Source organism: Lissotriton vulgaris, chromosome 9, assembly GCF_964263255.1.
Source record: "Lissotriton vulgaris chromosome 9, aLisVul1.2, whole genome shotgun sequence".
NCBI classification, from domain to species: domain Eukaryota; kingdom Metazoa; phylum Chordata; class Amphibia; order Caudata; family Salamandridae; genus Lissotriton; species Lissotriton vulgaris.
In genome coordinates, this window is record NC_141697.1 from 677,812,888 (window position 1) to 677,839,350 (window position 26,463).

The window sequence follows — 26,463 nt, forward strand, 5'->3', positions numbered from 1 at the left end:
CTGACGGGTGGGGGTGTGTGGGTGCTTGGCGGCTTTTGAAGCTGCAGCACCGGCAGGTGAAGGGTGTGTGGGTGAGTATTGGGCTGGCCTGGAAGCAGTTTGATGATTGCCGGTGTTGAGTCTGTGGAGGAAGCCGGCGTCGTAGCGTAGTCTGATGTCATGGCTCTTGCGAGGACCAGGGGGTCTAGCGCTGGGCGCGGTCTAGTCGCGGACGGGCGCAGACGGCCTTGCCTTAGGTGAGCCTTGGGCACGTAAGGGACGTGCCCGCTGCGCGCATCCTCCATTTAAGGAGGGCGTGATGCTGGGAGGCGGGAGCGGGGCGGGTTGAGTCGGGAAGAATTAACGCAGTAGCATCGTTATGGGCTTCAGGGGATGCGGGACAAAACAAGCCAAGAGTAAAATAAAAATGCGGGGCAAAACAAGCCAAGAAGAAAATACAAATGCAGGAACCAGCAATGAGAGGTCTTGAACCCTGCCTGTGTGGGACCGTATGGCTCAGCGTAGACGGCTGGAGCTGCAGGGGACGAGCTGATCTTTGACCAAGGTTCAGGGGTCTAGCTCGCCTCCCCGCAGCGGTCGCCATTTAAGGAGGGGAGGGGCGTGTGGCTGGGAGGCTGGAGCGGGACGGTTTGAGGCGGGAAGAATTAACGCAGTAGCATCGTTATGGGCTTCAGGGGATGCGGGACAAAACAAGCCAAGAGTAAAATAAAAATGTGGGGCAAAACAAGCAAAGAAGCCAAGAATAAAATTCAAATGCGAGACCCAGCAGGGAGAGGTCTTGAACCCTGCCCGTGTGGGACCGTAAGGCTGAGCGCAGATGGTGGAGCTGCGGGGGACGAGCTGATCCCTGACCGAGGGTCAGGGGTCTAGGCCCCCTAGTGAACTCCAGGGTCACCCCAGATGTATCTACCCACAGGATGCACTCATAGGTTTCCTCATACCAAGGGAGACTGGGACACCATGTAAGCTGAGCCCCTAACCAACCACGCCAGAGCCAAACCAAACTAGGGACCCTACCCTCTTGCCCTTAAGAAGATAGGCCTGGGCCACAGAGCCATGGCTTGGTACCCTGCTGCAAACATCAACCCCATAACATCCCCAGGGCAGCGTTCTAAATTACCTATGAACGGGTCGAGGCAGTCTTACTAGCCCCCCCTGTCCCACCCTGAACACCATGGTACCACTGTCCTTGCTTGAGGTAAAATTTAAGGCAAATGTTATGAGAGAATATACAAAACCTACAGACCCTTGGGATGACTATGATGTAGAACCACAAGGGGATTCAGACCCTGACCTCTGCCCAGCACGTCCATCCCCACCAGATGATGCTGCAGCTTATCAAGATTTCCTAGCTAGAGCTGCAGCGTTCCACTAAGGGCTGTTACATAAAGGCATGTGGGCTGCTGAATTCATATCTGTGCATAGATCGCCAACTAGTGTTGGGTCCGGATGATTGCACCGTGTTGTCCTGGAAGAGTCTTCGAAGTATCACCAGATAGGTGACTCCTCCCCTGGACTACAGTGCACATGGGCATCTTCTCCATCCTCAGATTGTTTTTTTCCGCCATTGGGTTCGGATTTTATTCCTATACTCCAACTTCGGGATCGAAACAAAACTTTTCTAAAGGCCAAAAGGCCTTGAATTTCGATGGTATTGTTCTCGATCAAGCTTTCCATCTCGAACCGGTCGTCGACGTGGGCCGTTGGGCCTTTTCGACTCCACGTGGGCCTGCTGCCGATGGAAAGGAGCCCATTCAAAAGGTGTCCAGAATGCCACTCCAAGTTCCCGCATACTGATAAACACTCAGTATGCAACAAGTGCCTATCCCCAGACCATAAGGAAGAAACCTGCCCAGCCTGTGCCCAACTCCATTCGAAAAAAACTATACGGAGTCGACGGGCCGCTAGGCAAGAGATGCAGCGACAGGCACCGAAACCGGACAACATCTTCGATGATGACCAAGAACTTCCAGAAACTCCAGATTCGGACCTAGAGATCGTCACCATCAAGGACTACTCGGACTCCGACGACGAGATCCAACCGGGGCAAATCGTGAGTACACTGCCACCGACACGAAATACCCCTTTACCGAAGGCTCCGGTCAAGGCATCGCCAAAAGGCCTTAGCCAAGATCCAAAGAAACATTCGCCAGCACCGCCTTCCGGCTCGGCTCCGAAACCAAAAGCTAAGCCTTCAGAGACCCCATTGCCAAGCAACGTGATCCCACAGAAGGTTCCAGAAGCCAAGAAGGTAGTCGACCTGAAGGTCGTCGAACTGAAGAAGGCCGTACAGCCTAAAGGCGTCGACCCAAAGAAAACCATCGAACCAAAGAAGGCCGTCGAGCCAAAGAGCGCCGAACCTAAAAAGGCCGTCGAGCCAAATAAGGCCACCGAGCCGAAGGGTGCTGACCCGAAGAAGGCAGTCGAGCCAAAAAAGCCGACTGTGCCGAAGGTCGACGAACCGAAGAAGCTCGCCGACGTAAAGAGTGCCGTATCGAAGCCTGTAATCCGGCCGGAGAAGGCTATCGAACCAAAGACAAGCGCTCCAAAAACACCAGTCGATCCAAAAAAAGGCATTGACTCGGCAAAGGACAATCAACCGAAAAAACCTGTCGAGCACAAGAAACGTGTTGAATCCAAAGACCCGGTCGACCCGAAATCACTTGTCGACCCGAAGAAAGGGTCAGAGCCGAAGAAAAGCAATAAGGCACCGAAAGTCTTCGAAACAGAAGAGGTTGTCGACCCAAAGGCACCAAAAAAGTCAAAACCAAGGACAGTGGAAGAAGAACTCTTCCATCCAGATCCATCAGACGACCAGGCAAAAATATATATTAATCCTGAGACTGGTAAAGTCACAATCCTACACAGGAAGAGGCCACTGGACACTGACTCTCAATCCCCCATTCCTCTAAAGAGGAAGGACAAGGACTTTGGGACTTCTCCCTCTAGACCCTTCATTCCTTTCTATCCCACTACGCATTTTGCTCCTTACTCTCCTTTTCACTATGGGGACAATGAGGGAATCACTGGGGAGGATCCTCAGCATGATTGATTTTCCAGAAGATCCTAACCCCCAAGATGAACCATGGGGGGAGCCAACTGACCCATATGACACCCATCCATCCTGACGTCTCCTCATACCCAACAAAGCCGTCACCTACTGACGACATCATTGTCTTCAACCAACTAATAGACAGGGCAGCGTAGTACCACAATGTAGATCTGCACAATGACCCTATAGAAGACTTCTTATTTGACACTTTCCCTGTGAGAAGTTGGCCTGATATATGATGCTCACTAGTTCTAGTGATCACCTTGTATCAGTCCAAACAACCCTTATGGTGATTGGTTGTAAGTCAACCTTATAGACCAGCTATCCTAATGGTAGCATGGACGAAAGCAGTCATTAGGCTAAACTCTTTTGGCATGTGAAGCCAGCTGTTTTACCACATATAACCCCTTGAATACCAAGTGAAAGGACACCACACAGGTTGTTATGAAAATAAACAGATATTTATTAACTAACATATGTGAGAAGTTGGCCTGATATATAATGTTCACTATTCTAGTGAGCACTTTGTATCAGTCCAAATAACCCTTATTGATGATTGGTTGTAAGTCAACCTTATAGACCAGCTATCCTAGTAGCATGGATACGAGCAGTCTTCGGGCTAAACTCTAAAGGGCGTGTTAAGCCAGCTGTTATACCATCACATATACCCCTTGAACACCAAGTGAAAGGACACCACACAAGTGTTATGAAAATAAACAGTGTATTTATTTAGATGACAACAGCCCTGTACTCTTTATGAGGACAGGGTACTAAGCACACAACAAAACTCTTACGAACATACTTTAAGTTGCACAATTTACACAAATGCCCGAGGGGCACGGAAAACCATATACTACAAAAGTGGAATGCGAAATTACTAGCAGGTAAGTACTGGACTAATAGGCTTTGGAATCGCTAGGACTACGTTACTGAACCTTCAGATTACTAGTAGGAGGCCTAGGGGACTCGGGTGCAGAGTGTGCACTCTCACGCAGGATGCGGGACAAAGTCTATGGTAGCTAGATTTCACAAAGTTAAGGATATCGGACGAATCCGACTAGTTAGGCTGAAAACGAAAAAGGCTCTGGGCCCTTGGATAGTGAGGCTATGCTGGGGCACCGAAATGCCGAAGTTACCTAGCCCAGGGGCTGCGGCTGCATAGGTCTGAAAAGACGTCGGGAATCCTCGTTACAGTCTATGGAGCCTGAAAGAAGAAGTTGCTGGCAGGCGACCAGTGAAGATTGTTCGGTGGATCCAAGCCTGGATCGAAGATGGAAGACACCTGTAAGCAGAGGGGACCAAGTTCTGAATCACTAGTCAGTGATTAGCTTGGCACCAGGATGGCACCGGCTGGAGTCACCTCGACCAGGTGAGTGGGCGACGCTGGGCTCTGCAGTCTCACGGACCAGGAGGCGTTGTCGGCGACCAGGATGGAGGTGCGAGCTGTCCCACGATGGTTGCTGCTGTCAACGTCGCTGGACCCAGGATTGGGGCAACAAGTCTTGGCAAATTCAAGCCCACGCGGTGGACCTAAAATGGCATCTGGAGTGGACCAGGAGGGTCCGGGGTGCTCCTCTTTTGGAAGGGAGCAAGGGCCAGTCTGGAGCAGCCAGACTAGCAGTGTTGTTGTCGTCGGTCGTCGTCGGGAAGGCCACAAGCCAGCGGGCTAGTAGCCAGACAACGTGGTGAACAGCCAAAAAGCAGAAGGGCCCCACGCAGATCTGGTGGATGCTGGAGGGCTGAACTTCGGTGCTAGAGCTGCTCAGGGTTGGGGCTTCTCGGACCCCAAAGCACTCACCAGAGGATCCCTCGGCGGTCGTGCTGGATAGAAATCATAGGATTGCAGACCCTACTCTCCTACAACATACACCTCTGAACTCTCTTTGGCATTTTCTTACTTGTCAGATCATTAAGTGGAGTCACAATGGTTCCATAATTTCAGACAAATTTCCTATAGTAACCAGACAGGCCCAAGAAAGCTCTGACCTGTGTCTGGGTGGTTGGAGGAGCCCAGTCCTTTATGGCCTGTATCTTGCTCTCCAAAGGTTGAACTTGGCCTCCACCTACAAGGTGGCCCAAGTATACAACTTGACTCAGCCCTATCTGGCACTTGGTAGCTTTGATAGTGAGGCCTGCCTTTTGCAGGGCCTCCAAAACGTTCCTCAGGTGGATCAGGTGATCCTCCCAGGTGGAGCTAAAGACAGCAATATCATCTAGATATGCTGCACAGAAGTCATCCAGCCCAGAGAGAACTTGGTTCGCCAACCTTTGAAAAGTGGCAGGTGCATTTTTAAAACCAAAGGGCATCACCACAAACTGGTAATGACCTCCTGGGGTAGAAAATGCTGTTTTGGCCTTGGCATCCTCAGCTAACCTGATTTGCCAATAACCAGCTGTCAGGTCAAATGAACTCAAGAACTTGGCAGAAGCCAATCTGTCAATGAGTTCATCTGCTCTTGGTATTGGATGGGCATCTGTCTTAGTGACAGCATTGAGACCCCTGTAGTCTACACAAAACCTCATCTCTCTCTTACCATCCTGGGTGTGAGGTTTAGGCACTAGAACTACAGGACTAGCCCAAGGGCTCTCTGAGGGTTCAATGACTCCCAATTCCAACATCTTTTGTACTTCTTGTTTTATGCAGTCCCTGACGTGGTCAGGTTGCCTGTAGATTTGACTCTTTATAGGCAGACTGTCACCAGTGTCCACCTCATGGGTGCACCAGTTTGTCTGACTGGGTGTCTGAGAGAACATTTGTCTGAAGGATTGAAGAACCTGTTTACAATCCTCCTGTTGATGCTCAGAGAGGCTGTCAGAAAAGACTACACCATCTACTGACCCATCATCAGGGTTCTGAGTGAGCAGGTCTGGGAGAAGGTCACTCTCTTCCTCCTGTCCCTCATCTGTAGCCATGAGCAAGCCCATGTCTTCCCTGTTGGCAAATGCCTTGAGCTTATTCACATGAAGTACTCTGTGAGGGCTCCTGGGAGTTCCAAGGTCTACCGGATAGGTGACCTCTCCCTTTTGCTCAATAATGGTATGGGGTCCAGACCACTTGTCTTGGAGAGCTGCTGGGGCCACTGGCTCCAACACCCACACCTTCTGTCCTGGATGATACACAGTCAGGACAGCCTTTTGGTCATGCCAAGCTTTTTGAAGTTCTTGGCTGGCCTCCAGGTTTTTAGATGCCTTCTCCATGTACTCTGCCATCCTGGAGCGGAGACCAAGTACATAGTCCACAATATCCTGTTTAGGCTTTTTGAGAGGTAACTCCCATCCTTCCTTCACAAGACATAGGGGTCCTCTTACAGGATGTCCAAACAGAAGCTCAAAAGGGCTGTAGCCAACCCCCTTCTGTGGGACCTCTCTGTAAGCAAACAGAAGGCAGGGTAAAAGGATGTCCCATCTTCGCCTAAGCTTTCAGGTAACCCTTTTATCATCCCTTTTATCATCCCTTTTAGGGTTTTGTTGAATCTTTCAACAAGCCCATTGCACTGTGGGTGATAGGGTGTGGTGAATGTGTAGTTGACACCACACTCCTTCCCCATAGCAGTCAAGTATCTTGACATGAAGTTTGCCCCTCTGTCAGAGACAACCTCCTTAGGAAACCCCACTCTGGAGAAAACTGCAAGTAGGGCCCTGGCCACAACAGGAGCTGTAGTGGTCCTAAGGGGAATAGCTTCTGGATACCTGGTGGCATGATCCACTACCACCAGTATAAATCTGTGCCCAGATGCTGTTTGGGTGTCCATTGTTCCAACAATGTCAATCCTCACTCTTTCAAAGGGTACCCCCACCACAGGTAGTGGTATAAGGGGGGCCTTTGTTGTGCCACCTGATTTGCCACTGGCTTGACAGGTGACACAGGAGCGACAACACTCTTTAGTGGGCCAGTGAAAGTGTGGGGCAAGTCTGTCCCAAGTCTTGTTCTGGCCTAAGTGACCTGCAAGGGGAATTTCATGGGCCAAGGTGAGAAGGAAACCTCTCAGAGACAAGGGGATGACCAGCCTCCTGGTAGCAGCAGGCTTGGGGTCTCTTGCCTCAGAGTAAAGGAGTCCATCATCCCAGTACACTTTATGGGCACCTGTGGCATTCCCTGCAGCCTCAGCAGCAGCCTGCTGTCTGAGGGGTTCAAGAGATGAACAGTCTAATTGAGCCTGCCTCAAGTCTGCCCTGGAAGGTCCCCCTGTCCCAAGGAACTCAACCTGTTCAGGTTCAAGTTCCCCCTCTAGGACAGTTCCTTCTGGGGTCTGTAGGTCAGCCTCCTGTGAGGGCTGATCCTCTACTTGAGGTAAGGGGGAAGGCACAGCCTTAACCCTACTGTTCTTTCTCTTGGTTAGTGTCTGGTCCATTGTTCCAAGATCCAGCACTAGTTCAGCTGGGCATTTCTTGGCCTGTGACCTAGTCACAGCAAGGACATGTGATGACAAACCTAACATTTCCACATGAGTCCAATACTCCACATCTGACCATAGGGAGGATTCCAAATTGTTGCCCAAAAGACAGTCCACTGGAAGGTCTGAACTAATAACAACCCTTTTGAGGCCATTTACCCCTCCCCAGGAGAAGTTAACAAGTGCCATACTATGGGTGGTAGTGACATTGCTAGCATTGGTCACTAGGTAATCTGAACCTAGTATTACCTGATCAGGGTCCACAAAGTTTGGTGTCACCATAGTGACACTGGCACAAGTGTCCCTGTAGGCCTGAGCCAATTTTCCATTGATTAAAGGCGTTTGCCTGTACTTGCCCAGAGTACTGGGACTTATTGTAGGGGTCAAATCCATGTCCCAGTACAAACAAGAACAGCCTGGGTAGGTACTCTGACTAGGTCAGAGCCTGCCTCAGATACCAAGGTTAACCCCACTATAGCCTTTAGAGGAACACTACCACTACTAACTGAACTAGGGGTTGCAGGTGCCTTAAGGGCAGTAGTGGTAGGAGTCTGGCCTTTCTTGGTGCACTCACTAAACCAGTGAGTATTACTTTTACAGTATTGGCACCATGGTTTCTTCTGACCATTCTTCTTCTTCTTTTGGGAGTTCTGGGACCCACCCTCCGTAGATTGTTGGGGCCCTGTTGAAGACTTCTGGTCATTTTGCTTATTCTCATTACCCTTCTGGTCTGCTTTCTTCTGGCCACCACCCTGGTTCTGGTTCTGCTGCTTGACCCTTGTCCTGACCCATCTGTCTGCCTTCTTTCCCAATTCTTGGGGAGAGGTCAGATCTGAATCAATAAGGTGCTGATGCAACAACTGATTTTGACAATTACTTAAGATTTGTTGTCTCATAATTAGATTATACAATTCTGTGTAATCATTAACTTTACTTCCCAGTAACCAGCCTTCAAAAGCCTTAGTGGCACAATCAACAAAGTCTGCCCAATCCCGAGACTGAATTTTCTAGGTGTCCCTGAACAGCAACCTGTACTGCTCAGTTGTTAAGCCAAACCCAACCAATCAGTGTGTTCTTCAGGACTTGGTAATTGTTAGCATCCTCAGCTCTAGTAGTGAGGAGCTTATCTCTAACTTTACCTTCAAAGGAGAGCCACAGTATAGCTGCCCACTGACTCTGGGGGATGCACTGGACAGTGCAGGCCCTCTCCAAAGCAGTCATCCATTTGTGGATGTCATCCCCTTGTTTAAAGGGGGGCACTATTTTACTCAGGTGTCTAGTATCAAATCTCCTGTCTTTATCTCTAATGATAATGCTGCCACCAGTGGGGTCTGCCCCACTCAATTTCTGATCTCTGGCAAAGGCAAGTCTTTCTTTGGCAAGGGCAAGTTCTTCCCTCTCAATCCTCAGATTGACTTCCCTCATCTTAGCTTCATGCTCTCTTCTCTGAGGGGATGTCATCCCTCTCTGAGAAGATGCCTGAGAGACATGGGTGTGAATAGATCTGTTAGAGCCTCTGGAGTGAGATCTAACTCGTCTATTCCCAAGGTTAAGTCTGCCTGAGGATAGCCCTGGGGGTCCCCCAGTACTACCCTCATGCAGGCTTACGTTGGCCCTGGTGAGTCTACTGACTACTACTGGACCTTTGTCTGCCTCGTCCCCAGATGATTCCTCCTCCTCTTCCTCCTCTTCACCTTCTGCTTCCTGGAGGTTAAGGTCGGGATCACCAAGGGTACCTCTAAGGGGAGCATGCTCCCATCTGGATTAGAGGGGCCTGTGTTAGAAGCTCTTCTGGGATCATATGTCTCTAAGAGACCTATCAGAAAAGGAGTGGTAGGGTTAGAACCCTGTTTTAGTTTCCTGGAGGTACACAATGGTCTCATCTCCTGGAAACTAAGGGCTGCATATCTGGAAGTGACCTGTGGAGGGTCATCAACCACAAGGGGAGTCTCTGTGTTCCCTCCTGTGGTAGACATGCTTTTCTAGTGAGGTGTAAGTGATGCACTTACCTACACTATGGGTTTACCTACTGATCCCTTACTAAGAGTTGTAGTCAGGGTGTGCTACTTCCTTTCTACTACAATAGCTGGTTCAGTAGAACTCAGAGTATTTCTAAGCTTGTTATATGTACCTATGGTACCTTATGTGATCTTTCAAATGATATCTCCAGATTATATTTGGTAAAAACAGCAAGCTCAAATCCCAACCGCTGCACACCAATGTGAGAAGTTGGCCTGATATATGATGCTCACTAGTTCTAGTGCGACACTACTTATGTTGTGGATCACGGGTGATCGCTCGAATCACTGACTAAAACAGTAATTCTCAAGGAATCTTATTTCCGAATGAATCAAATTTGTTTTATTTTTTACTTAATGCATATATCAAATCAATGTGCACCTTTTTTCTTTTTTTCAATAGAAAACATTTCTTTAGTTCCACATAATAGATCACAATAAACACGAATTAAACAAGAGACAAAAAGAATGTAGTGTTTTCACAAAAATCACGACTTGCATTCAACATTCATACCACACAACACATCAAATCTACATACATTTCAGTTTTTTTACAAATATTTACAATATCACAATTTGAAAAAACAAAGCATTGGAAATGAGCAAGTAAACAATGTTGGTATGTTTCCGAGTTAGTCAAGGATTCCTAATGCTGAGTAGAAGAGGTCTACGCGTTTCGATTACCCCTGGTTATGGGGAAATCTCATCAGGACCATATGCCTGTGAATGGAGAACGAAATTGGGTCAGGCGGGTGGACAAAACCAAAGCCTCTCAACGCTACAGTGGGGAGAGAGAAAACTAATCATACCTCTCAGTTGCTGGCTTCACTTTTGTGGTTGTAACTGTGGACAAAAGATGAAGTAACTTTTAGCCTCTAATATAAACAAGACAGGGAGGCGTTCACACAATCTTGAAGGAAACATTCATTCGTGGCTACTCACATAGTCTTACGCCTGCTGCGGCTGTGTTATTAACTGGAATAAAGTTCGGGTGGAAGTGGATATCTAAGGGAGATAAAAAGGACTGGTTATGGAATTTATGGGAGGAGCTCGTGTCAGTGGTCGTAATGGTTTGAAGATGCGACTTACTGTTATTGTTAGCGCGGAAAGTTCACGGGTGTTTGTATCCGCATGAAGCAATGTTGCGGCATGCTCCGGTTTCCTGAAAGGGAAAGGGGGCTGGTGTCAGGTATCCAGTGTGTTTATAAAGGTCGCCTCTCTGGCGATGTTCGTCTCACATGGTGTTTCAGTTTACCTGTTTGGGTTGTGTCCGCTGTATCAATCGGGGGGTCCGTGCTCTTCGGTCTCTGTTCGTAAGTCCAGTTACCGGCACCATCCAGTCGGTAACCCTGATCTCGCGTCTTGTGGTTTTACTCACTTCCTGGTTCCCAAGGGATTATGGGGATTGTAGTTTGGATGTCCGTTGTCTTGGAAACGGATCGCGTTTCTGTTAAGTTTGGTTGTGTGTTGCCCAGTTCACAGTCTGTGTGGGAGACAGTAGTCCGAATCTCGGTATTTTCATCTTTATTGACATCTCACAGGCGGTAGAGCTCAGAGAGTTCATTGAGGCCATTTATCGCTGAATTGAATTTAACTATCAGCATGGCTTCAGTGTGTGACAATTTCTCTTCAATGTCACCACCTCTGGGGTCTTTTTCAATTTTTGCAATCACTGTCCATCTTAAGTCGTCGACGGTGTGTTTGTGATTTAACCAATGGTTTACCAGTGGGGCCGTTGTCACATTCTTTTTGATACGTGATTTGTGCTGGGTAATGCGGCATCTCACCTCCTGACTTGTTTTTCCGATATAGAGTTTATCACAGGGGCATTTGATGCCATATACGACGTACTTCGATTTACAATTTGTAAATTTGTCGTGTTTCCAGGATATCTGTTTATGTTGAAACAGATTTCCTTCTTCTGTACTTGCACAGCAGATACAAGAACCGCATCTGTGGTGACCTTGAATCGGTGGTAATCCTAGCATAGTGCCAATTGTTGGTATATTCTGTTTTAATGCTGCTCGAACTAAATGATTGGCCACGCTTTGGTCCTTTTTGAAGGCAAATAATGGCTTCTCTTTAAGTGTCTCATCTACATTTTCCACTAAATGCCAATTTTGTAAAATTGCTTTTTTGAAAACATTTGAGTTTGGGCAGAATGTAGAGACGCAAACAATCCTGTTTAGAGTCGGTTTCACCTTATTTGTTAGCAGTGTATCTCGAGGGATCCACCATACTCTCTTTTTTGTCCTTCTAAGTAGTTTGATAGGGTAGCTTTAGAAAATCTCAAAAAAGACACTTCAGTTGTAATAAAGCAGGCGGACAAGGGAGGTGCCATTGTCGTATGGGACACAGAGAATTACAAAAAAGAAGTGATGAGCCAACTTAACTCAAAAAGGACTCAAAAAGGACCAAAGCGTGGCCAATCATTTAGTTCGAGCAGCATTAAAACAGAATATACCAACAATTGGCACTATGCTAGGATTACCACCGATTCAAGGTCACCACAGATGCGGTTCTTGTATCTGCTGTGCAAGTACAGAAGAAGGAAATCTGTTTCAACATAAACAGATATCCTGGAAACACGACAAATTTACAAATTGTAAATCGAAGTACGTCGTATATGGCATCAAATGCCCCTGTGATAAACTCTATATCGGAAAAACAAGTCGAGAGGAGATGCCGCATTACCCAGCACAAATCACGTATCAAAAAGAATGTGACAACGGCCCCACTGGTAAACCATTGGTTAAATCACAAACACACCGTCGACGACTTAAGATGGACAGTGATTGCAAAAATTGAAAAAGACCCCAGAGGTGGTGACATTGAAGAGAAATTGTCACACACTGAAGCCATGCTGATAGTTAAATTCAATTCAGCGATAAATGGCCTCAATGAACTCTCTGAGCTCTACCGCCTGTGAGATGTCAATAAAGATGAAAATACCGAGATTCGGACTACTGTCTCCCACACAGACTGTGAACTGGGCAACACACAACCAAACTTAACAGAAACGCGATCCGTTTCCAAGACAACGGACATCCAAACTACAATCCCCATAATCCCTTGGGAACCAGGAAGTGAGTAAAACCACAAGACGCGAGATCAGGGTTACCGACTGGATGGTGCCGGTAACTGGACTTACGAACAGAGACCGAAGAGCGCGGACCCCCCGATTGATACAGCGGACACAACCCAAACAGGTAAACTGAAACACCATGTGAGACGAACATCGCCAGAGAGGCGACCTTTATAAACACACTGGATACCTGACACCAGCCCCCTTTCCCTTTCAGGAAACCGGAGCATGCCGCAACATTGCTTCATGCGGATACAAACACCCGTGAACTTTCCGCGCTAACAATAACAGTAAGTCGCATCTTCAAACCATTACGACCACTGACACGAGCTCCTCCCATAAATTCCATAACCAGTCCTTTTTATCTCCCTTAGATATCCACTTCCACCCGAACTTTATTCCAGTTAATAACACAGCCGCAGCAGGCGTAAGACTATGTGAGTAGCCACGAATGAATGTTTCCTTCAAGATTGTGTGAACGCCTCCCTGTCTTGTTTATATTAGAGGCTAAAAGTTACTTCATCTTTTGTCCACAGTTACAACCACAAAAGTGAAGCCAGCAACTGAGAGGTATGATTAGTTTTCTCTCTCCCCACTGTAGCGTTGAGAGGCTTTGGTTTTGTCCACCCGCCTGACCCAATTTCGTTCTCCATTCACAGGCATATGGTCCTGATGAGATTTCCCCATAACCAGGGGTAATCGAAACGCGTAGACCTCTTCTACTCAGCATTAGGAATCCTTGACTAACTCGGAAACATACCAACATTGTTTACTTGCTCATTTCCAATGCTTTGTTTTTTCAAATTGTGATATTGTAAATATTTGTAAAAAAAACTGAAATGTATGTAGATTTGATGTGTTGTGTGGTATGAATGTTGAATGCAAGTCGTGATTTTTGTGAAAACACTACATTCTTTTTGTCTCTTGTTTAATTCGTGTTTATTGTGATCTATTATGTGGAACTAAAGAAATGTTTTCTATTGAAAAAAAGAAAAAAGGTGCACATTGATTTGATATATGCATTAAGTAAAAAATGAAACAAATTTGATTCATTCTGAAATAAGATACCTTGAGAATTACTGTTTTAGTCAGTGATTCGAGCGATCACCCGTGATCCACAACATAAGTAGTGTGGCAATATTGGTACCGCTTTTGGTTTATAATTGTTCTGGTGAGGCTTGTCCTTATTGCCAGTGAGCCCAGACCCTGTTTTTGGTGTCGACACTAGTTCTAGTGATCACCTTGTATCAGTCCAAACAACCCTTATGGTGATTGGTTGTAAGTCAACCTTATAGACCAGCTATCCTAATGGTAGCATGGACGAAAGCAGTCTTTAGGCTAAACTCTTTTGGCATGTGAAGCCAGCTGTTTTACCACATATAACCCCTTGAATACCAAGTGAAAGGACACCACACAGGTTGTTATGAAAATAAACAGATATTTATTAACTAACATACACCTCTGAACTCTTTATGAGATCAGAGGGCTAAGCACATGACAATACTAAGAAAGAAATACGAGTTAGCACAATATTTACACGTGTGCCTTAGGGGCACGACAAACCATATACTCAAAACAATGGAATGCGAGGAAAGAAAGTACTGTAAGGAGATCCAGAGGCTGGAGGATCGCTGGGACTACGCTGCAAACTAGGTAAGTAAGGAGCAGGAGGCCTACGGGAGTCAGGTGCAGAGTGGAAACTCTCACGCGGGATGCGTACCAACGTCTATGGATGTTACAGTTTACAAAGTTACGGATTCCGGACGAACCCGGCTGGATGGAGGAAAAACAACAGTGGACCTGGACACTAGGATAGTGAACACTGACTTCAGCACCTAGAAGCTTTAGTTACCTAACCCACAGGCTGCGGGTGCATAGGGCTGAAATGGTGTCGGGTTTGCTGCGTTGATCCTGATGATGCCTGAAACAAGTAGTTGCTGGCAGGCAGCCAGATGGAGGTGTCCGGTGGTTCCAAGGTTGGAACTAGGAAGGAGAAGTCCTGAAAGGGAAGGGGACAGAGTCTCGGTCACTAGCCAGTGACGGTGCTGGAACCAGGAGGGAACCAGATGCTGTTGCCGCGTTCAGGTGGAGGAAGGGTCGCTTCTCTCTGTAGCTGCGCGGATCAAGAGCTGTTCTTCACGACCATGCTGGAGGCACGAGCTGTCCCACGTAGTCTGCTGCTGATGGCGGTGTTGGATCGTCTATCTGGTCAACAGGCCTTGGCAAGTGCAAGCCACGCGGTGGAACAAAGATGGCGTCTGGTGCGGACCAGGAGGGTCCGGGGTGCTTCTCTTTTACAAGGAAGCAAGGGCCAGTCTGGGGGACCAGACTAGCAGTGTTGAAATCTTCGGGTCGTCGTCTCAGAGGTCACGAGCCAGCCGGCAAGTGACCAGACAACAGGAAAAGCAGCAACCAGGCAAAAGGGCCCCACGCAGATCACGTGGATGCTGGGGGGCTGGTCTTTGATGCAGGAGCTGCGTCGGTGTGGGGCTTCTTAGACCCCAGTGCACTCACTCGAGGATCCCTCGGCGGTCGTGCTGGAAGCGCTGTGCAGGTTTCTTCAAGATTGCCGTCTCCAAGTTGCTCGTCGCATCCACGGGTCCCAGTTGTGCTGTGGATGTGGGTAGAGGTCAGAGGAGTCTGGAGGTCCGGGTCTCGTCGAGCTGGGTCGTCGGGTTCCAGGAAGGAAGGACTTGCAGCAAACCGCACAGGAGCTTGATGGTGCCTGCGAAGCAGGATGGTCACTCCCTGACCATAGGGGCGATTCTTCAGTCTTCTGATGTTCAGGAGGGCGAAGGTCAAGAGTTCTTCATGGAAGTTGTCAAGATTAATCTAACTTAGAATGGGACCAGCTCCTACCTTTATTCAGCTAAAGGGGGCTACTCTACGACTAGGTCCCTCCTCTGGGTGGGACCAGGAAGGGGAGTGGGTACACCCCCTTTCCTTTGTCCGGTTTTGCGCCAGCACTGGGGCTGGAGTGCCCCAGGAACTGGTTTAGACCGGTGTATGCACAGGGACACCTTGTGTGCCCCAGGCATGTCTCATTCCTTTCAGCCCTGTCCTACCTAATACACAAAATCCTGTCTGGGGTGGTGCTAGCACCTCCCAAGGCAGGAAACCCTTTGTCCAAGCCGCCCTCACTGGAAGGACTCCCAGCAGCAGGAGGTCAGACTTGTGTCTGTGGTGGCAGCATCCATTTTGTGATGCTGAGGATCGAGTTAACTTTAACCGGGGTTCACAGTTACATACATGTCGTGTCCCTCTAGAAGGGTGGAATGCTACCTCCGTCGCCAGAATTGGCGAGGGGGTAGTATTCCAATTCGTATGACACCTTACTCGACATGTTTTGATAATGCTATACCAAAGTTAGCATTTGACCACGAGGTTCATAATGCACTTAAGAGTATATGGTATAGCGTTATCATGGAACAGCTATTAGGACTTGGTTCCGCAAACTGCAAACGGGCTCAGCTCATGCCGGAGCACCATCTCACATAATTCCAAGCACTCTGCCTTCAGGATTGATACGGCCTGCCATAGGAGTGACTGATAGGAATATATGTGTCCATTTTAGGTTTAGATATAGGTAACTATATCTAAAGCAAAGGGTGATTACACCACCTTGCCCCAGCTGTCGTGCAGTCAGTTGTGTCTGTTTACATGGCCAGCCAGGGGTGGCATAATACATACTTCAGCCCCTGGGTACACCTATGCCCTGGGTACCTATAGTACACTTTACAGGGACTGATAAGGTGGCCCAGTACCAATTGGTAAATGCACCTAAGGTACATGGTTGTCAATTTAGAGAGAGAACAGCTAGGCTGTGGGTCTGATTAGCAGGCCCACAGCCAGGGAAAGTCTTAAACCAGTGAAGCAAAAAGCAAAAATCGGGGGTGACCATAGGATTGCAGACCCTACTCTCCTACATTCCCTACTTCAGAAAAAAGTCAGAACACTTCCTATGCTAAAGGGAGTGTTAAAACATGCGCCTGATATATTTAAAGATACAGCCAGGGCACATGTAATCAATCCTAGGATTGAAAAGAAATATAAAGCAGCCCCTACAGACCCTACCTACATCAGAGGCCAGTTACCATTAGACTCACTGGTAGTGGCTAATGCACGCAAAAGGGCCAACTCACAGACAACAAAGGAGGATCCTCCTCCTGATAAAGAGTCAAAAATACTAGAGGCCTCAGATAAAGGGTAGCATCACAGGCCTCCAATTCATGGAGAATTGCGAATACACAAGCTCTGCTAGCTGGTTACGATAGGGGACACTATGATCAGCTTGAAAGCTTAATGCAACACCTGCCTGAGCCTTTTAAAGCCCAAGCTAATGACCTTATACAGGAGGGAAAATTTATTACAAACGCCTCCATCAAATGTGCGCTTGACGCAGCCGACACTGCAGCCAGATCTATTAACACTAGCGTTTTACTATGACAACATGCATGGCTGCGTATTTCGGGCTTTAAGAATGAGGTGCAGTCCACCATTCTTAACCAGCCATTCAATCAAGACTTCCTTTTTGGCCCTGTAGTTGACACCATTCTAGACAAAATGAAGAAAGACACAGAAACTGCAAAATCAATGGGTGCATTGCAGTTTCAGCAACACAGAGGTTCCTTTCGACGCTCCTCATACAGAGCAGCTACACAAGGCAATACCTCACAGACCGCATCTTCATACAAAGGCAACACCCAAGGTTCCTTTAACAAAAATTCCAACAGAGGAGGTTATAGGGGCAACAATAACAAAGGAAGAGGACGTGGAGGCAATAATACCAGAGCCTCCACTGCCACAAAACAGTGACTTAATCACGCTACCTCCAGACCACCTAACACCGGTCGGAGGCAGACTCTAACAATTCCTGCCTGTCTGGAACGCAATTACCACGGACAGGTGGGTGAGACAAATTATCCAGTATGGTTATTGCCTAGAACTCACTTCAATCCCACCAAACATACCACCCAGACACCGTCCTATGTCCAAAGAACACATCACCCTGCTACAACAAAAGGTGAAATGCATGCTGGAAAAGGGGGCCATAGAGCCAGTCCCTTTCCAGCACCAAGGGACAGGAGTATACTCCCTATACTTCCTTATTCCCAAGAAGGATGGCTCCCTCAGACCAATACTGGACCTCAGACCCCTAAATCAATACATACTGTCGGAGCACTTCCATATGATCACACTACAGCAAGTGCTCCTGTTGCTACAGCAAGGAGACTTCCTAGCAACATTGGACCTCAAGGACGAGTATTTTGAAATACCCATCCATCCAGCTCACAGAAAATATCTCAGGTTCACAATAGAAGGTCAACACTACCAATTCAAGGTTCTCCCCTTCGGGGTAACCACTGCTCCAAGAGTGTTCACAAAATGCTTAGCGACAGTAGATGCACATCTCGGGAGGCAACACATCCATGTGTTCCCGTACCTGGACGATTGGCTCATACAAGCAAAATCGTACCAACAGTGTGCAAGAGACACGTCTCAAACACTTCAGCTGCTACACAGTCCAGGGTTTTCGATAAATCGCATCTACAACTGTCCCACAAACAACAATATCTGGGAGCTACTATAGATACCTCGGTGGCAAAGGCATACTCAAACTCAGCGAGGATATCCAGCATGCAGATGCTCATTCGCAAATTTCTGCCACAACACTCTTCCATCTCGAGTCTTCATGCAGCTCATAGGCATGATGGCCTAGCACAGCATTGGAACCAAGCTCAAGGACAACTAAAAGACCTAGTGTTGGTAGACAGTCGCGCTCACAACTCTCTGCAGTGGTGGAAGCCACAATACCTTTCCAAGGGGCGACTGTTCCAAGAGCCGGTTCCAAAACTAGTACTAACAGCGGACGCATCACTGACATGCTGGGGAGCCCACCTCCTTCACTACACAGTACAAGGACTCTGGACAATCAAACAAAAGAAACTGCATATCAACCAACTAGAGTTGCTAGCAATATTCCTAGCCCTGAAAGCATTCCAAAAATACTTGTACAGCAAGACTGTGTTGATCCGGACGGACAACATGACAGCAATGTACTATATCCAGAAACTGGGAGGAACACACTCTCCACAACTGTCCCTCTTGGCACAGAGCACATGGAAGTGAGCAATTCCAAAGATATCTTTCTCCTAGCAGAACACTTCCCAGGGAAAGACAATCAAATAGCAGATCTGCTCAGCAGGCACAGCCAACAACTACACGAATGGGAGACTCACCCCCAAGTTCTCCAGCCATTCTTCAGGAAGTGGGGACACCCAGAGATAGACCTGTTTGCCACAAATGAAAACTCAAAATGCCAGTACTTTGTCACCAGGTTCCCACATCCGTTGTTGCAAGGCAATGTGATATGGATGAACTGGTCAGGCAGATTTGCGTATGCTTTTCCCCCAGCACCACTGATTCCGCTGGTGGCACTCAAACTGCGCCAACAATCACTCACACTAATCCTAGTTGCTCCCACATGGGCAAGACAGCCATGGTCCGCAACGTTCCTGGACCTTTCAGTGGTTCATCATCAAAGGCTGAACCTCGCACCCCATCTTCTAACTCAGAAACATGGAGAAATCAGACACCCAGATCCCAATCAGATTAACCTAGCGATCTGGCTCCTGAAGTCTTAGAATTTGGATACCTTAACTTGCCTCCAGGCTGCATGAACATTATTAAAGAAGCAAGACGACCAACTACAAGAGTTTGCTATGCAGCTAAATGGAAGAGATTTGTCATTTACTGCAACAATAACCAAATCAACCCTTTAGATGCTTCCATACAGAACATTATATGTTACCTGCTGCATCTTCAAAGATGCAACCTAGCATACTCTTCCATAAGACTACACCACGCTGCTATAGCAGCATACCTTCAAAACAGGCAACACCTTTCACTGTTTATAGTACCAGCAATAACGGCTTTTATGGAGGGTCTTAAAAGGGTGATCCCTCCAAGACACCCACCTTCCCCAGTCTGGAATCTAAATATAGTACTTACCAGACTTATGGGACCTCCTTTCGAACGTCTACACTCATGCGAACTGCAGTTTTTAACCTGGAAGGTGGCATTCTTGATTGCCATTACCTCACTCAGGCGAGTTAGCGAGTTACAAGCACTAACAATTCAAGAACCCTTCATGCAAGTACATGCTAACAGGGTGGTTCTTAGAACAAACCCTAAGTTTATGCCAAAGGTGATATCCAATTTCCATATTAATCAATCGATAGAACTGCCAGTGTTCTTCCAAAGTCCACAGTCAGTAGCTGAAAGAGAGCCCTGCACACACTAGATGTCAAGAGAGCTCTGCTTTATTATGTGGACAGAACGAAATCCTTTAGGAAAACAAATCTATTATTTGTTGCTTTTTCACCACAACATAAAGGAAATCGAATATTAAAGTCAGGAATAGCCAGATGGATAGTTAAGTACATTCAGATATGTTATCAAAAGGCCAAACGCACTTTAACTGTCCCCCCAAGAGCACACTCTACGCGAAAAAAGGGGGCATCCATGGCTTTCCTAGGAAATATTCCTCCTGAAGACATATCTAGAGCAGCCACATAGACTACCATACACACTTTCACATAACACTGTATTAACGTGCAAGCAAAGCAGCAAGCTGCTGTAGGCCAGGATGTCCGCAAAACTCTTTATCAAACTGCTGCAGCTGGCACAGGTAACCACCGCTAGAGGAGATACTGCTATACAGTCTATGCACAGATATGAATTCAACAGCCCACATGCCTCGAACGGAATATGCTACTTACCAGTATGCATCTGTTCTTGGCATGTAGGGCTGCTGACATTCATATCGCCAGCCCTCCTCCCCGGTGCCTGTCGCAGCTGAAGCATTATCTTTTGCATGGCCATCTTACTTTACCATCTCCATCTCTGCCACAATGGCTAAAAACAATCTGAGGATGGAGAAGATGCCCATGCGCACTGTAGTCCGGGGGAGGAGTCACCTTTCTCGTGATACTTCGAAGACTCTTCCAGGACAACAAGGTGCAATCATCCGGACCCAACACTAGGCGGCCACATTTGGGGTGGATTTGGGTATTGGCTATGTGGTCCGTGAGACGCAAAATTGCAGTATCCTGTATTTGCTGGTTTCTGGTGAGGAGGGTGGCCTGTTCTTTCAGGGCGTCCTGCAAGGCCTCTCTCTCTGTTTTGGCTGTTTGCAGCTGTTGTTCAAATACTATCTGGAGGTGCCTTTGGTCGTCTGCCAATTGTGTAATAACATTCTCCACCGGGATAGGCACGGGTTGTGACATGTCGTCAGGGAATATCCCACTTCTGACACTAAAATGTGGGGATCTGGGGCCCTAGGGGTGCGGAACACAAAGCCACGGGGTACAAGTTCGGTTGACTACTTTTATTGAGTCTTGTCAACAAACAAAGTTCATAACAGGGTCTATGAGGTGGGGTGATTTGAGTTCTTGTCCCTCCGCTTTCTGCTGTCTTGGTCCCTTGGTCGGTGGTCCTGCTTGGTCTCTGGTTTTGATTCCCGGGTTTCTGGGCCTCAGAAGGGAAACAAGAAGATATAGGGTTGGAATTAGTCTGTGCTATATTACTAGGTTGAGTGCTACCGTCACCGAGCAATAAGTGAGGGGGGGGATTTTGTGAGGAAGGATACCAACCAACTGACCCACCTCTTTTACGTTTCCTACCTCCCCACACACCCCACCAAAATGCCCCTTGTAGCGATACTTGCCTTGAGCCACGGCCCGTGTCTCAGACCGCTGCGTAGGGACCCGGGGCGTCTCCTCCTTCCGCTGGCCCACCGGGTTTGCAAACTGTGTAGAATACACTCTCCTGGCTTCTGCATCCCTCTGTCTCCTCCGCAGGTACTCCTCCTTCCGCTCCTCGTCTCTCCACGCTCTCCACTCTTCGGCTCCTCTCGCTCTCCGCTCCTCGCTTCTCTACGCTATCCACTCCTCGCTTCTCTACGCTATCCACTCCTCGCCTCTCTACGCTATCCACTCCTCGCCTCTCCACGCTCTCCACTCTTTGACTCCCCTCGCTCTCCGCTCCTCGCCTCTCCACACTTTCCACTCTTCGGCTCTCCTCTCCGCCCTCCAGGTGCTCGGCTCTCCCGTCTCCAACGCTGCACCCCGTCCGTTCCTCCTCTTCCCTTCTTATTCTGCTCGCTGCCGCTTGTGGGCGTGACTCCGCCCCCTCCAGTCGTCCGGCGACTAGAGCGCGGGTGATTTCCGGGTCTTGCGTTAGTGGCAATGAGGAAGTCCACAACTGTTTCGCCTCACGGGCGTCCTCCTGCCCCTCCTCCTCACATGGAGGAGGGGCAGTCCATCCATCCAGCCATGCCACCTCAGTACCACCGCATGTCGGGGAACAGTTGCCACTTCTCCAGCAGGAAGTCAAGGCCCTCTTGGGCAAGCGGTCCATCGAGTGCGTTCCTGGGCCAGAAGTAGGGAGTGGTTGTTAGTCCCACTACTTTCTGGTCCCCAAGAAGAACAAAGGGGGTCTGCGTCCCATCTTGAACCTCCGGACGTCAACCGCTTCCTCCGGAAGGAGAAGTTCACGGTGTTGACTTTGGTTCTGGTCTTGTCTGCTCTTGATCCAGGAGACTGGATGGTAGCGTTAGACTTGCAGAACCCCTATTTTCATGTTCCTGTCCTGCCGGCCCAGTGACGTTACCTGCGGTTCATGGTAGGCCACGAGCACTTTCAGTTTTCCGTGCTCCCCTTTGGCCTTACCAGCGCCCCTCGGGTGTTCACGAAAGTGATGGCGGTGGTCGCAGCTCATCTTCGCAGATCGGGTGTTTTAGTCTTCCCCTGTCTAGACGACTGGTTGTTGAAGGCGGGCTCACCCCAAACGGTCGTCTCGCACCTCCAGACTACTTTCGACCTCCTGCATTTGCTGGGGTTTTCCATCACTGTGCCGAAGTCGCACCCGAGTCCCTCTCAGAAGCTCCAATTCTTCGGAGCGGTTCTGGATTCGGCGCAGTTACGGGTCTGTCCTCCCAAACAGCAAATTTGTGATATTCGGGCTATGATTTCGATCTTTCAGCCTCTATCCCGGGTTTCAGTCAGGATGACCCTCCGGCTCCTGGGCCTCATGGCCTCTTGCATCTTGCTGATACATCATGCCAGGTGGCATATGCGGGCTCTGCAGTGGGACCTAAAGTTTCAATGGGCACACCATCGGGGCAACCTGTTCGACCACGTCCAGATCTCGGAGGGCACTGCACAACACTTGCAGTGGTGGCTCACGAACCACGATTGGGTCAATGGCAGATCCCTCTCACTTCCCCAACCGGAGCTCTCAGTGGTGACGGATGCGTCTCTCCTGGGATCGGGTGGTCACCTGGGAGAGGCGGAGATCAGGGGCCACTGGTCTCCGGCGGAGTCCCGGCTCCATATCAACCTTCTGGAGTTGCAGGCGATCCGACTTGCTCCAAAAGCCTTCCTTCCCTCTGTTCGGGGACAGGTAGTGCAGGTGTTCACAGACACCACCACTGCCATGTGGTATTGTAACAAACAGGGCAGGGTGGGGTCGTGGACCCTCTGTCATGATGCTCTGCGCCTCTGGACATGGCTGGAACATCGGGCATATCTCTGGTGGTTCAACACCTGGCGGGCTCCCTAAACGCCAGGGCGGACTAACTCCACCGCAGATGCATGTTGGATCACGAATGGTGTCTGACTTCGGACGTGGTGCAAGGTCTCTTTCTGCAGTGGGGAGAGCGTTGGTTAGATCTATTCGCCACCGAAGAGAACGCGTAATGTCTTTAATTCTGCATGTTGGAATTTCCAAGGCGGCACTCGCTCGGATACGCTTTTCGTCGCGAGTGGAGTTGCGGTCTGTTGTTCGCCTTTCCGCCTATACCACTTCTGACCAGAGTGCTGAGGAAGATCAGGCGCGACCGGTCCCAAGTCATTCTTGTGGCTCCGGATTGGGCAGGAAGATAGTCGTATCCCGAGCTACTCAACATGGCGATGGATCCCCCAATCAGACTGCCTCTTCGGGAGGATCTTCTGTCGCAACAGCAGGGGGCGGTCCTTCACCCAAACCTGTCCAGCCTCCACCGCCATGCGTGGAGATTGAGCGGCTTCAGTTGACAGCTTTTGACCTTCCTGCCGAAGTCTGCAATGTTATCTTGGCAGCCAGGGGTCCCTCCACGAAAACGGAATACGCCTGCAGGTGGAATCAATTTGTGGCATGGTGCCCAGCGAAGGCTGTGGATCCCCTTTCTGCCCCTCTTTCAGACGTTCTTCTGTTCCTCCTTTCTCTGGCCCAGCAGGGCTCTGCTCTGGGTACGATCAAGGGCTATCTCTCCGCCTTTCTCGCCTTTTTAAGGCTTCCAGATCAGCCTTCCCTTTTCAAGTTCCCTGTTGGTCATTTCTTGAAAGGCATTACACACACGTTCCCCCGGTCCCCTTTATAATGCATCAGTGGGACTTGAATCTTGTGTTGACTTTTTTCATGTGCGCAGCCTTTGAGCTGCTTCACAACTGTCCTTTACGTCTTCTCACCTTAAAGACTGCTTTCCTGGTTGCTTTCACCTCTGCCAGAAGAGTGAGTGCGCTCCAGGCTCTTTCTTCTAAACCTCCTTTCCTTTCGGTTCATCCGGACAGGGTGGTTTTAAGGACCCGTCCTTCTTTCTTGTCAAAGGTTGTCACGCCCTTCCATATCGGGTAGACCATCACTTTGCCCACCTTCTTTCCACCTCTGCATGCTTCCAAAGAGAAAGAGAGTCTCCACCGTCTGGTCCGAAAACGTGCGCTCTCGTTCTATGTGAAGCGCACACAACAGTTCCGGGTGGATGATCAACTCTTTGTTGGCTACGTGGGCGCCAAGAAGGGTTGGGCTGTGCACAAACGAACCATCTCTCTGTGGGTCGTTCTGTGTATTATAACCTATTACTCCTTGGCTAACAAGGAGCCTCCTGTGGGGCTGCATGCCCATTCTACTCGGGCGACAACAGCCACTACTGCTCTGGGACGGGGAGTCCCTTTGCAGGATATCTGTCAGGCAGCTACTTGGTCCTCGCTGCATACCTTTACCAAGCATTATTGCCTTGACAGGGAAGTCCGGAGAGACTGTTTCTTTGGCCGATCTGTTCTCCGGAATTTTCTGGTGTGATCTTAGTTCGCAGACCCAACACCGGGGTTGGTATTGTTGGGGTATTTATTCTAAGGTAAGGAATCTAACACTAACATCTTTCTTTCAGATGAACAAGTTACTTACCTTTGGTAACGATATATCTGTAAGAAACAGTAGTTAGTGTTCGATTCCTTACCGCCCCACCCATCCTCCCTGTTATGCGAACTGATTTCTAGGATTAAGGTCAACCCTTTTAGGGCCCTAGTTTTATGAACCAGTGGTCAGTGTCTTGCATGGCTCTGCATTCCTGGCGCTTAAAGTCGTGTACAGAACTGACATCAGCACGCATGGGTGGCGCCTAAGTAGTCTCCTTGACGTCCTCTCTGCGCATACGACGCCATCGACGGATGCGGAGCCGCACAACACCACCTGTCTACGGAGTGCAGCGCCGGAAAAGACAGACTGGCACAGCAGAGCAGAAAGGTGCGTGCCCTCAACCCCCCGCCCCCCAAAATAACAAGCACTGCTAAAACAAACGGAACTCGCGATTGGTACACTGAAGCATCCCCCCCCCCCTAAAAACCATATTGTAACACAGCAGTAGTGCACTCGTCGATGGTCTCTATTGGTGGGGTCTAACGTACAGGCCACTCTGGAGGGAGATACGACGAGTGGCGCTCTTTGACTCAAGCTGAGGTAAGGCGGTCTGACAGGGGATACTGAGTGGTGAGTGGGCATACTCCACCATCAAGCGGGCAGGCACACAGAGTATTGGGCTACGCAGTATACATCAGGAAATCAAAGCTGCAGCGAGAAACGGTACAGTGGAGGAATCCCCACTGTCCACGCAGGAAGACACTGCATGGCAGCTGGGAGAAGAGGTCTCGCGCAAGAGCGGTAAAGAGCGAGCGTCCGAATTAAAGCGCACACCAGGTGCGAAGTCACGTTCCACAGCACTGCGTGACTGCAGGCACAGAAGGAACCACAGCTCGGGGAAGTGGTGATCAACTCAACAGTTAACACACATGGACTACTGGTCAATAGCCCTTCCCAACCCGGCTACCAGGAAGGGGCTACTCGCCGCGTAAGATATTGATAATTCCACGCAAAAAGACGCAATGGCAAGCAGGGGTCCTAGGAACTCCGCCGCCTAAAGCAAGTTGGACAAATTCGCTTTCGATAAAAACTCTGCTTCACAATCAGAAGGACGCACGTGCACAGGGAAAAACCGGGACGGGGACGGGCGAAGAAGATCACTCTAGAAGACATTTTGGCAGCATTAGCAATTGTCCAAACTACGGTAGGCTCTATTTCTACTGGCGTCTCCTTGCTGCGAGCGGACCTGCACAAAATGGCTGACAGGGTGAAAGAAGTTGAAATAGTGGCAAAATCGCTGGTGACGGACACATCGGAATTACAAACCGAACTCTCCCTGCTTAAAAAAGAAAATAAGACACTTGCAGACAAACTCGACCAGGAAGGATGCGCAAGACGGAATAATATACATATTATTGGACTACCGGAGTCAGAAGGCAGACAAGCAATGGACCTTTACGTGGAAGAGTTGATAAAAACAAAACTGCAACCTAAGGGACTCTCTAACTTTTTTACAGTGGAACGAGCGCACAGAGTACCTGGTGGCAGACCGAGACCATTACTCGCACGACTGTTTAATTATAGAGATAGGGATGCTATCTTACAGGCCGTGAGAACCTCTCCGCCCATAAAAGTGCAAAACTCAACAATAACCCTCTTTCCGGACTACACAACAGCGGTGTCCAAACGCAGAAGAAGTTTCAAAGAGGGTAAAAAAATATTGAGGGCAAGAGAAAT

At 48.8% G+C, this 26,463-nt stretch overlaps 1 protein-coding gene across 3 annotated transcripts in view; it reads left to right on the forward strand.

The window, feature by feature from the left end:
- SYMPK (symplekin scaffold protein) overlaps nucleotides 1-26,463 on the forward strand; it is a 1,074,905-nt gene that overhangs the window by 432,050 nt on the left and 616,392 nt on the right. The gene's annotated exons all lie outside the window — the stretch shown is intronic.